Source organism: Miscanthus floridulus, chromosome 11 (assembly GCF_019320115.1).
Source record: "Miscanthus floridulus cultivar M001 chromosome 11, ASM1932011v1, whole genome shotgun sequence".
Classification (NCBI taxonomy): domain Eukaryota; kingdom Viridiplantae; phylum Streptophyta; class Magnoliopsida; order Poales; family Poaceae; genus Miscanthus; species Miscanthus floridulus.
The window spans coordinates 84,805,725-84,817,723 of NC_089590.1; the positions used below are offsets into that span (position 1 = coordinate 84,805,725).

Consider the following 11,999-nt stretch of genomic DNA (forward strand, 5'->3'; position numbering starts at 1 on the left):
TATTCTTTAAGAGAAATCATGATTCCAATATGATTGGATACACGAATGTTGGTTACTTATCTGATTCTCATCCCAAACTGGATTTGTATTCTTACATAGAGGTACAGCTATTTCATAAAGTCTTCTAAACAGACTCTGACGGCGACCTCTACTAATCATTCTTAAATTATTGCTCTATACGAGGCATCACGAGAATGTGTATGGCTTCGCAGAATGATTAACCACATACAACAGTCATGTGGCATTGGTTTAATTGAATCACCTACAATTATCTATGAAGATAATTCCGCTTGTGTTACACAGATACAAACATGTTACATAAAGAGCAATATCACTAAGTATATTGTTCCTAAACTATTTTATCCTCATGAATTACAAGAAATCGGGAAAATAAATATCTTGCAAATCCAGTCATGTAATAATCTCGCTGACCTATTTACTAAGTCCTTACCAACTTCTGTGTTTCAAAAATTGGTACATGGAATTGGTATGCGGCGACTTCGAGATTTGTCAGAATCAGGGGAGACATCTCCTAAATGTTGACCTGTACCAGCATCATATTATACTCTTTTCTTTCATAAGTTTTACTTATAAGGTTTCTTGTTAAAGTTTTTAATGAGGTAATATTAACATAAGCACGTGTCATATTTTCTATTTTTCCCACTAGGTTTTCTATGGGAAAATATCAAAGACATGTGTTGCCCTCACAAGTCATCCATGGTTTTTCCCTGAAAAGGTTTTTCATGTGAGTTATCCAAGAGGCAATACCAATAATATGTCGTCATATTTTCTCCTAATTTTCCCACTGGGTTTTTACAAGAGTTTTAGCGGCATATCACTTTATATTGCTCCTCATATTTTTCCTGAAAGGTTTTTGGGGGGTTATCTTTATGTCGTATCTCCAATATTTTTTTTCATTGGGGTTTTTAATGGGATATCAATGACATAGTGGTTTATTTAAATCACAAATAAATATGTTATTTTCTCCTTATTTTCCAATGAGGTTTAAAGGAGTTTTTATGGCATATCATACATTCCTCAGATTTTTCCCACAGGGTTTTTCGAGAAATTTCAGCTTACAACTGCATTGATCTTAAGGAAGATTCGATCAAGGGGGAGTGTTGTGAAATGACACCTATACGCGAACGAACATGCGTCTCTTCACGAGTGATCTCATCCATCAAACACATAATTAGTGGATAGGATTAGACAATTAATTTTAGTTCCAAAGGGCATGTCTTTTGGGAACAGTCGTGTCCCTTCGTGACACCCCTCCACTTGTATAAATATATTTCTGAGATCAATGAAAGCAAGAGTTCTTCCACGTCTTGTTCATTTACATTCACTTCTAACAATTACATCATCATTCGGTATAATCTTCTGAGACATCTTCCAGATGATGTCCTAGGATTTTAAGGGCCCTCCGACGATCTCGTCATAACGACCCCTCTTGACCATGTATAAAATCTTATAATATATAGGCGATAATTTTACTTGCAAAACGAAAGCAAATTCAATAACATATTTTTAATTTAACATGTCTGATAATTATCGAGGAACAATATAGATTAATGAATATATTTGTAGATATATGATAATTATCGAGGAATAATGTAGATTAAAAAAATAATATATTCGTTTTCTTTTCTCATCCATGACAAATGTTTCTTAGGTAACATTCTAAAATTCTAACATGTAAATTAGAAGAAAAATATGACTATATGGGTACAAAGTACTAGAAGTCTGGAATACTATACAGATAATTAATTTGTATTAAAAATAAAAAGGAAAAAATACCTTGGGCCTAAACAACTAATCGGTGATCCCAATTCATAAGAAGCAAAGAATCAAGTTGTCGTCGTCGTGGAGCCCTGCCTGGTCGCCGTCCTCGTGCGCCGTGTCCGTGTCTCCGGTAGTCTAGCTCTTCGCGGCGGTGCGGCTCGCCAGCTCCGCGCGTGTAAGGCGTACATCCCGAACTCACGATCAGAGTGTGTTGTGTGCAGCGTGACTCCTCGCCTCCTCTCTACCCGAGGGCCATGGGGAAAGGAAACTAGAAAAGAAATGTCAATGTTGTCTTTTTGACCGCCTAGCCAGTTTTATGTCTCTCTTCTTATTAGTTTGCTAATGTTTAATGAACTATAAGACCTGTGGGTTTATATACCTGGGCTTGGACCCCTCCTCCATTTGGGCCCTCGGCCGTCGCACCTGGTGGTCTACCCTTAGGGCCGGATCATGGAACCCAGATATATATGCATCTCTTAAGCGAACTAGCTGGTTTAGTGTGTACCCAAACTAGCTGGATTGGTGGATGCTTCCATCAGGAATAGCTTTTATTCCCAAATAAGGCTTTGACCTTTGAGTGCTTGACTTCACGGGCTCGCTTTGATTTGATATGTCCCCTTCAGGACTCTTCGAGCCTGATCCGAACGGATCATTTCTCAGTGGACAAGTTCGTCCCAGTCATTGCAATGACAAATTCCAATTGAAAATAGATGGTTTATGTACAGACTTCCCTTTGGATGGATGGAAAGAAGGAAAGTGATTCATACAGCACTCATCTTGCCAATGCCAGGCCAAGTGTTCTTATACTGACGAAAAAGACACTAATTATCCCTGACCCTGACAAATCGTTGCTGATGGAAAAAAAGAAGAAGCAGAGAAGCAACTTTCGATGCCTGATGACTGAATGAATGGTTGAAACGAGCAGATGATTCGAGGATTTGGGTTGATCTTCCCCCACAAATACTCTGAAAACTGGTATCAGCTTTCTTCGAGGCTTCGGTTCACACAGAGTTGTGCTGAATAATGCACAAAAACTGAAGTGTTAAACAATAAAGATGTTGCATTTACTCTTATTCTCTTTAGCCATTACAACATGGTACAGCAACAAAACTAACTATACAAAATTGATTTACATCAAATAGTCTTCTGTCAAAATAGTTGTGGAGCTCACAAAGGATGACAGGATATCTCTCTTCAGAGAAAATGCCGCTCTGATGTATATACAGATTAGCTGAACGGACTAGCAGATGCTGCTACCAGGATGTGATTCGATAAATCCAGAATGAATAGAGAAGTGCCCAAGTTCAGGATCGAACTTGTAAAAAAGAAAATTTAGGATAGGGAATGTTTGGAGATGTTAATAGTTTAAGAATGTCAACTGAGAGTGATCTGGTAGGACAAAGTCATCAGGTTGAAATAATTAGGGATTAGCCAACATCATCTAGAAGGTCCTTCAATCTTCTGCCTCAACTGTTCGTAGTTTTGTAGCTCCTCCAGAGATAGTGATGGTGCGATATCTCCTAACACCTGTGCAGTAACAAAACACCTTATTTCCTAGCACACAACCACAAAAAAAAATATTACAGTGGTTACTCAAAATGATTTGGAGTTTTACTGTAATAAAGTCATCGATCTCGACAATGACTTCTTCGGCACTGGCGTCATTACTTCTTGAAGGATCAGTTTCAAATGTTTTAACCTAAAAATACCACATGTAAGATCAACAGAGCAAAGCTAAGAAAGCAAAACATGACATAGCTAGGTAGCAGAAATACTCACTGATCGCTTCGCTGCGTGAAACCATGCATCCGCACACAATGCATAAATATCAGCACCAGTAAAGTTTGGTGGACAATGCTGAGCAACTGACAAAAGAGAAACATTCTTGTGGAGCTTATACTTGCGCGTCTGTGCTTTAAGGATCCTGTATAGAAGTTATAATGAGATAACAGTTGCCATGAATTTGAAATTAGCAAATTGAAAAGAACAATAATGACCTTTCCCTGTATGATGCATCAGTATTTACACCGACATAAAGAAGCTTGTCAAACCGACCAGGGCGAAGAAGAGCGGAATCAAGAAGGTCAGGCCTATTGGTAGCCCCAATAATGAAAAGGTCCTACATCTAGCCTGTTCGCTTGGTCGTAAACGATCGTAAATTTCCAGCCAGAACAGTATTTTTCTCTCACACCAAACCAGCCAGCAGTAATAATCCACCATCGTATACGATCGTATCAGCACCAGCCGAACAGGCTGTTTGTAAAAATAAGTCCCTTCATGTCAAGCGTCCCAGAAATGGCAATAAAAAACAAGTACGGCATGGAGGAGGGAAACACCTGGCTGTTATCACTCAATCCATCGATCTCCACAAGTAATTAGTAGACATGAAAAGGGGGGAAGTGAGAAGAGACTGGCCAAGTAATTTGACAGAAGACTTGTGAGGAAAAGTTGTGACACCGCCTCAGGGATGAAGTTAATGATACCTGGGAAACAACCCTGTCCATAACACCGCCAGAATCTGCTGATGATCCTCGTGCAGGAGCAAGGGAATCAAGCTCATCAAAGAAAATGACACATGGGCGTGCAGATCTAGCCTGAGATTGACAGTGGAAAACTGAAAAAAATTAAAATATATGCATGTTCGATGCAACCCCAGATTGCTCAGACTGTGGACCTTCGTTGGAGGATGCATTCCCAATTGCATCAAAGTGGCGAAGAAGTATTATACAAGGAGAATACCTTCACAAAGAAAGTTATTCAACAAAGTCAAAGATGTAAACAACATCACTTGGAGAGTGGCCAAATCCGTAAATGTAGTTGTTCCCATAAGAAAACGAAATGAAGAGAATGATATTTTCATAACTACAGGAATAAGTTTAAACAGTGGAGACTAAGAAGCGGAAAGACAGAAAAAGATGAGTACTTCTGAGCTTCTTTGAAGGCAGTTGCAACTGCAGCAGGTGCCCCACTTTCTGATGACGTCATTAGATCATGACAGCTACACTCAACCACATGCAGACCAAGATGGTTAGCAACATGCCTAACCACTGTGCGCTTTCCACATCCTACAAAGCGGCCATTTTTGGGACTCGAGTTCAATTGAAGGTTGAGTAGTAAGGGAATACAAATTTCATGAAACTATAGTTGAAGTGCACTAACCTGACGGGCCATATAAAAAAGTGGAAAACTTGATTTTTGGTAAAATATCCAAAGGGCACAATGCTGGCGCAATGATAGATGCTGAATGCTCCACTATTTCACCGTGCAAAGGTACTGAATTACCAGAAGCAGCAAAGAAGGAATAAGGGGGGATTGCGGCAGAAGCAGCTCCACCAAGCACACAGGCTGTTTCATTGCAATTAACACGAAGTATAGGTTCATCTGATGGTTCCATGCCAGTCACCTAACAATTGATTAAAATATCAACAAACAGGCAGCAATCCTATAAAGCATTTACAATTATGAGCAAATGCAGTTAGATTTAAGCTACAAGTTCAATTGCATGTGAAGAATTTACTTACTAAAGTATTTTTAAGTATGAAACATAGGCATACCTTAAAGTGATCATATTACGGAGATGCAGTTTATTATCCTGCTTATTGCATGCCAGGCAGCAGCTTGAGCCACAGTTCCAACTGTTTTGTATACAAAAAACATCTCCTCTTGCTAGGAACCTATCAAACTTAAAGTACTCGTTCAAAGCTTGATCTACCATGTCTTGGTAGTCACTTCCTCCAAAGGATAAATTTATCTTTAAAGAAGCAAGCACACCACAATCAGGAATCCTCACAACAGAAACCCGTAAATGCAACGCATATTTAGGCACTTGAGGGCATGGAAGAAGGTCTAAGTGAAGAGAAAGATCACTTCCAGCACTGGCAGTTGCATCAATCTCTTCAGCTTGAGAACAGAACTTGAAAGGCTGACCTCCTCTTTGAATAAGAAGCTTGAGGCAAGAAACATGCAACCCCAAGTTGAATGCCAAAAGTGGGCTGACATAAGCAACATCTTCATCCATGGATGCACCAGTAGCAGGGAACGAGCGACAAGGTAAGAAGCCCATTGCATGATCAGGAGAGGCAGAGACCACTTGCTCACTATTTTCTGAGCGGGACTCGTCAAGGGACAGGTTATCAAACAATACTGCTTTGACAATCCTCCCAACATTATTGTCAGTGTTCTTGACAAGCACCTGCAGATCAGTAGCTGCATATTATTTTTCACTAAAATGAACAGAACAGAATCCTACACAGTACCCATTTACCATCTAAGCTCAAAAAATTGCACTTGGGTTATGTCAGAGATGAACTTGCTAAATCACTTATCATAATACAAACAAACGACTACAGTGGCTGATTTTTTCAGCTGCAATTTTCTATAATATGTATGCCCACTGCACCCATTCTCAGTCTGGGAAAAGAAATCACCAATTCCCATCTAATTCATCACCAAAATTCACAAGAACAAACTCCTAGTATAATAATTCCATGAGATCCAGTTCGCTCCACAAATCACAAAGCAGAGTTTCCTACGTGGTAGCAATTTGACATTAAAGCTCAAAAGGCTGCACAGAGATCGCATCAGTTTAAAACTAAGTAGACCACTGAACAAAAGTGCATGGCATCCTGATCAAAATACAAATGCAAATCATCGTTATCAGTTACTAGAGCTCATTTTCACAAACGAGTAGTCTATCGCCAATCCCATCAAATTCGTGGTCAAAATTAAACAAGTACAGCCTTCTAGTTCTACAAAACGACCAAAGTTCTTCCTGAAAGCACCAAGCAGAGTTTCCGCGACGAAGTCCCTAACCGATCGAATTTCCCAGCACGACTCTCCAATTCGCAACAAATGATTGGAACTAGGGGACTCACCGGCGTGCCGGTGACGACCGCGAGCCGTCGGAGCGCGGTGGCAGGGAGGGAGACGAACGACGAGAGCTCCCCGAACTCGGCGCCGCCGCCGGCGCCGGAGGGGAAGCGGAGGACGCCGGCCCTAAGGCGCACCGGCTCCTGCGGCGGCGGCGGCGGGCGGTTCCCCGGGAGGCGAGCACCAGCGATTTCCTCCGCTGCCGCATCTCCACCATGGCTGCTGCCGCATCTCCACCATGGCTGCTGCCGCCGCCACCACTGTGACGGGAGCCCGGAGGAAGGAGAGACCACTTGACTCAAAAACAGACCATAGGAGGGCGAAGACGACGTTGGACTCTGAACAACCCCAGAAGCACAGTTCAGAGCTCAGACTTCAGTATTTTTTTTCTTTTTCTGGAAAGACAACTTCAGAAGATTTGAGCGTTATTACCGTTGGATCGCATTATTGGACGCGATTAGTAAAGATTGAATTATTTTGATGTAGATTTCATCCATACAATTGTTTGGACACGACAAAAATAGGAACAGCGCGTCGCTATGAAACGAGTACTCCCTCCGTCTGAAGAGAAAGTGCACTTCCAGACAGAAGCAGATTGTGACTAAATCAGTTTTTTTTTACTTTATATCTCCAGATAGATTTAATATAAAAATATATTTATTACCAATCTAATCATACTCATTCGATATTCCAAATATTATTTATTTTATATAGTTACATATGTCTAACTAGCTACATACACTGCAGAGATGAAGAATAGTACGCCAATAGCCCAACAAGGCTGTAGCATGAGTATGAACATGGGTCACAAGGTTCAGGAACTCAGCTCTAGCTTTTTTGAAACGTATAGCTTTACTTGGAACAAAAAAGGAAAAAGGAGACCAAAACAACTGTGAACTTTCTGCGGATCAAGTAGGAAGAATCATGATGACTCAACACTATCAGCCTGGCTTATCATCCATGGTACAGTGTTTTTCTCTCGCAACAAAAAAGTTTCAACCGGCTTATCAGCCTCAGAAACCATCAGCCGAACAGCTGTTGAGAGCAACGTAGCAAGAGAGAGCAAGAGAGATCTTCCCCTTTAAATTGAGAGCAACGTTCAGCAAGAGAGAGAGAGATGTTGACAGGAATATTGTGCTCAAATTCCCTTCCCAAATGCAGCATAGCTAAAAAAAGTCTCTATTACTAATGGTAAAAACGAGCAAGAGATCTGCCCCATTTAAACAAGTCCTCTGTAGTATATAGGCATGAATATTGTTTTGCTCCTGAAGCATTCTGGTTGTAGAAGCGGATTGGTTTTGTTGCAGCATGCTACATTTTTGTTTGGATTGCTTATCACCCAAAGATGGTTGGTGCATGTTGTGGTTATCAGTGTATCCTAGATTATAAATTATTGGTTCTACAAGCGAGGTTATTAAAAAATACATTTTTTGTGGAATTTTTGTGCAGCATGATCCATCCCTGTCACTTTCATACATACACATGTCATGTAAGAAAGATGCCTATGTTACCGTGTTTTAGCAAGATATACTGCTGCTTTGTTCTTACTCTTGTGTGCAAAATTATGTAGCCATTGAAGTTCAAATGTTATGTAAAGATTGGCACTGAAATTAGTTCTGGCAGTACATAAAAGAACCACTCCATAATTAGGAGGAAAGCCGGTAAAGAAATAGACGTTGCACAGAGCGTTTCATTCAGATGCTCTATTTGACATGGATCCTAGTTGATGATTTTCCATGAACATACTACTTATTTAAGTAATTAATAATCTTTACCAACGACTAGCACCGGAGAGACCAAAATCAAGCAGCGATGGGTCAGATCCTGAACTGAAATGGATCTGTTTCAGTATTGAAAAATGGATGATGATGCACTGTTGCTTCTGAAGATCTACTAGCTACATACACTGCAGAGATGCAAAATACTCCAATAGCCCAACACGGTTGTAGTATAAACATGGGTCACAACTCACAAGGTTCAGAAACTCGGCTCTTGCTTTTTTCTTTCTTTTTTTTGGCAAAACGAGCAAGAGATCTGCCTAAAGTCTTGATCTACTAATGGCAAAACGAGCAAGAGATCTGCCCCTTTAAATTGAGAGCAACGTTCAGCAAAAAAACAGCTGTTGACAGGAATATTGTGGTCAAATTCCTTCCCAAATGCAGCACGGCTAAAAAAAGACTATTATTAATGGCAAAAACGAGCAAGAGATCTGCCCCATTTAAACGCAGCCGGTGACAGGAATATCCTGCTTACTCCCTTCAAATGCAGCCCATAGTAAAAAATATCTATTATTAATGGCAAAAATAGGCAAGAGATCTGCCTCTTTTAATTTGAGAGCAAATGTTGAGGAAAAATCCTCTTCTAATTTGAGAGCAAATGTTGAGGAAAAATAGCCTCTTCTAATTTGAGAGCAAATGTTGAGGAAAAACAGCTGGAATATTTTGGTCAAACAAATGGTCATCAAATGCAGCACAACAACAGCTGACATACTTTGCTCAAACAAATGGTCTTCAAATGCAGCACAGCAAAAAAGAGCCTGTCAGACAACCTGTAGGCCACCCCAGACAGGCAAGACGCTCTGGCCCACAGGTCATTGCTCATCAATCAGGCTTAAGTGCTTGATTTCTTATTAGTCAAGGATGCAGCAATACGATCCTATAGAACATATCCTGTTCAAGTAAGGTCGTGCTTCAAGGCTCGAGAGCTGAACTTTTAAGCAGCTTCTACGCGTGTGAGCAACCCAGGCGGGACTAATCAGTGGGAGTGGCCAGCATATTGTGTACTGGGCCAGGCCATTCTGGTATTCTATGTGTGGGCTTCAAGTCGAGCCCATCGAGGCTGCAATAGCTTGACCTCTGTTGAAGTGTTGACGCCTCACATGAAAAAGGAAAGATATGATAAGCTCAGTTGATTCCTAGATGGTTGTAGTTCACACTTCACAGAGCTCAATCTTTGGCCCATGTGCAATGCTGGATGTTGCTGCCCCATGGTTGCCGTTGATCTTGACAGCAAGGTTGGCCTGCAGATCTGTCATGATGCTCAGATTAAGAAATCTTGATGCAACGTGTGATTCTTGTGCGGTTGCCATTCCTTCTCCGCCCTGAACGTGCGGCTTCTCGTATCTGCCACCTGACCCTGGCTCCCTGGTACGGCATTTTTAGTACGCGAAAAAGAGGGACAACAATGTCACCTGTCCCTCCAAGAACGACCTACCATAGTTCTGACTGACGCCTCTAGGCATCCGCCTAAACTGCCGACAACGCTGACAGGCCAAACCAACCGAACGCGGTTCCCGCGTGGTGCAGGGCCGGGCTGAAGAACAAAAGCCCGCTGAAGCTCCACGCCGCCGGGAAGCCAGAACGAAAGATCCACCTGATTGTTATTCACGTGCTCCGTACAGGGGCCATTGGTCGTGTGGATCGGAGGATGAGGCCGCAGGCAGCAGGCGTGCGAGGAGACGGCAGACCGAAGGCACGAGTGGCGTTGGCACCTAAACCCGACAGCGACGTGGTTCGCCCGGGGCGTGTAAATGCGGGGGTCGACGGTCATCGGCGCCGTGGCTCGATCGCGTTCCCGTTCCGGCTCCGTCCCTGCCACGGGTCCGTCCGAGTCCGAGAGCTTCTGCTCCTGTGCCTGCGTCTGGCGTCTCGCTCTCGCGTCTGCATTGCATGCGCCCTGCTCTCCTCTGGTTATTAACTCCCGTCGCCGTCCCCGACGATCCCCATCACGCTCATCAATGCGGTTGGGGAGAGGAGAAGGAAGCAGGCTCGATCGCGTCGCGCGACTCGGACGGAGACAGCCGGGCGCGCGCGCGCTTTAAATGCTCGCGTCGCGTCGTATCGATCGGGGGAGTAGGCGGGCGGGTGGGCGCCGACGACTATCCGAGCCCACGGCGACACGCGCGCGAGAGCGACCGGTGCAGGGAGGAACCAAGTGGGAGGAGTTCGATCGGTTTTCCTGCTCCGCGACCGTCGGTTCTGAGTTCTCCTTGTCCGGCCGAGAATCCTCCAGCCGAAAACTAGCGAAGAAAACACCACACCACCCGGGCTAGGGCCCAGGGCGGTCGCTCGCTCGCTCATGCTTTCCGCCGCTGTTCAGACTTTGAGACGTCGTCATCACAGAGCTGAGAACTAGCTCTGCCTCTCTGGCCTGCATGGAGAATGGATAGATAGCGCACTGTCTGACCCACGCCCACACAGCGCAAGCGTACAAGACGAGCCGAACCATGCATCATACACACAGGCCACGGGGCATGGACTGGACCGGCGGAACTTGGACGGGCGAGGTGAGCGATCCGATGCACAGCGGCCGCGGTATCGTATCATGCTGATATGGGAGACGAGACGAGACGACGGGCATGTAATGTATAGATCGTCATCACGCACAATTAATAAATTGCGGTGCGACCCGGCGGATTCCGCTGCAAATCTCGTCACCCATAGATAATGCCGGTGCCGGTGCAGGTCGCCATAGCTAGCTCCCGCCGGCCCTGATCAGATCTGACGTCCCGGCCTGGCCTCGGCACCGGGGGCAACGAACTTCCCACACGTTTTTTGCTGCACATGCCCGCCGCACCACCTGTCTCGCTCGTCCCCTCAACTGTTCAGCACTGTGTCTGTGCATGCATGTCCATCCATCACAGTCCTAGGAGTACCGCGCGTGACAGTGCAGTCTTTACAACATGCCTGCGGGCATCCAACGGCACACAAACACTTCGATAGCGGTTCAACGCCTCCAACATACGTGGAGGATAGTGCATCAAGTATGCGTGTTCGGTTGTTCCTCTCTAGGGGCACTGTTTGATAGGTTAATTGCTAGGTCGGGCTTAAAAAATACCTATCTAAAAATAGTAGTAGTCAGCTAGAGTCTGGGTCGTAGATCACAGTGATTATTACTCTCTTCATTTTAAATACATAACTTTTGTTATATACTTAGATGTACTCTATGTTTAGATGCATAATAATAAAAATAATGCATCTAGAAAAGCTAAAATATCATATAATTTAGAGCAGAGGGAGTATAATCTAAATTATTCATAGGTTTATTATAATTTAGATTATGAATTATAATAATCCATCAAAGTGTTTGGATCCAAGATTGTTTTGGTGGGTTATTGTTGGTTAGAGTGAAAAATATATACCTCTCATGCCCTTTAGTTTGGCGCAACATTAGATAAAGTGGGGCAAGCTGGATTTTTCGGCATCCATAATCTCCAAAAAAGCAAGTGTCAGGTACATTATAGGAGTCCTATAATCTAGTGATTTGATTATAATAACCCACTGCATAATCTAGCATTTTTGGATCATAATCAAATTATTTTAGATGATTATTAACAATGGATCAAGCAG

At 43.2% G+C, this 11,999-nt stretch overlaps 1 non-coding gene and 1 pseudogene across 1 annotated transcript; both read right to left on the reverse strand.

Annotated features, from left to right (window-relative positions):
- Positions 1-2,807: 2,807 nt before the first annotated feature.
- Positions 2,808-6,868, reverse strand: LOC136492335 (peroxisomal ATPase PEX6-like; annotated as a pseudogene).
- Positions 6,869-9,184: 2,316 nt separating this feature from the next.
- On the reverse strand, positions 9,185-9,338 carry LOC136495082 (small nucleolar RNA U3). Its single transcript, XR_010768867.1, has one exon. It is a non-coding gene; the product is annotated as a small nucleolar RNA U3 (small nucleolar RNA).
- Between the last annotated feature and the right edge of the window lie 2,661 nt (positions 9,339-11,999).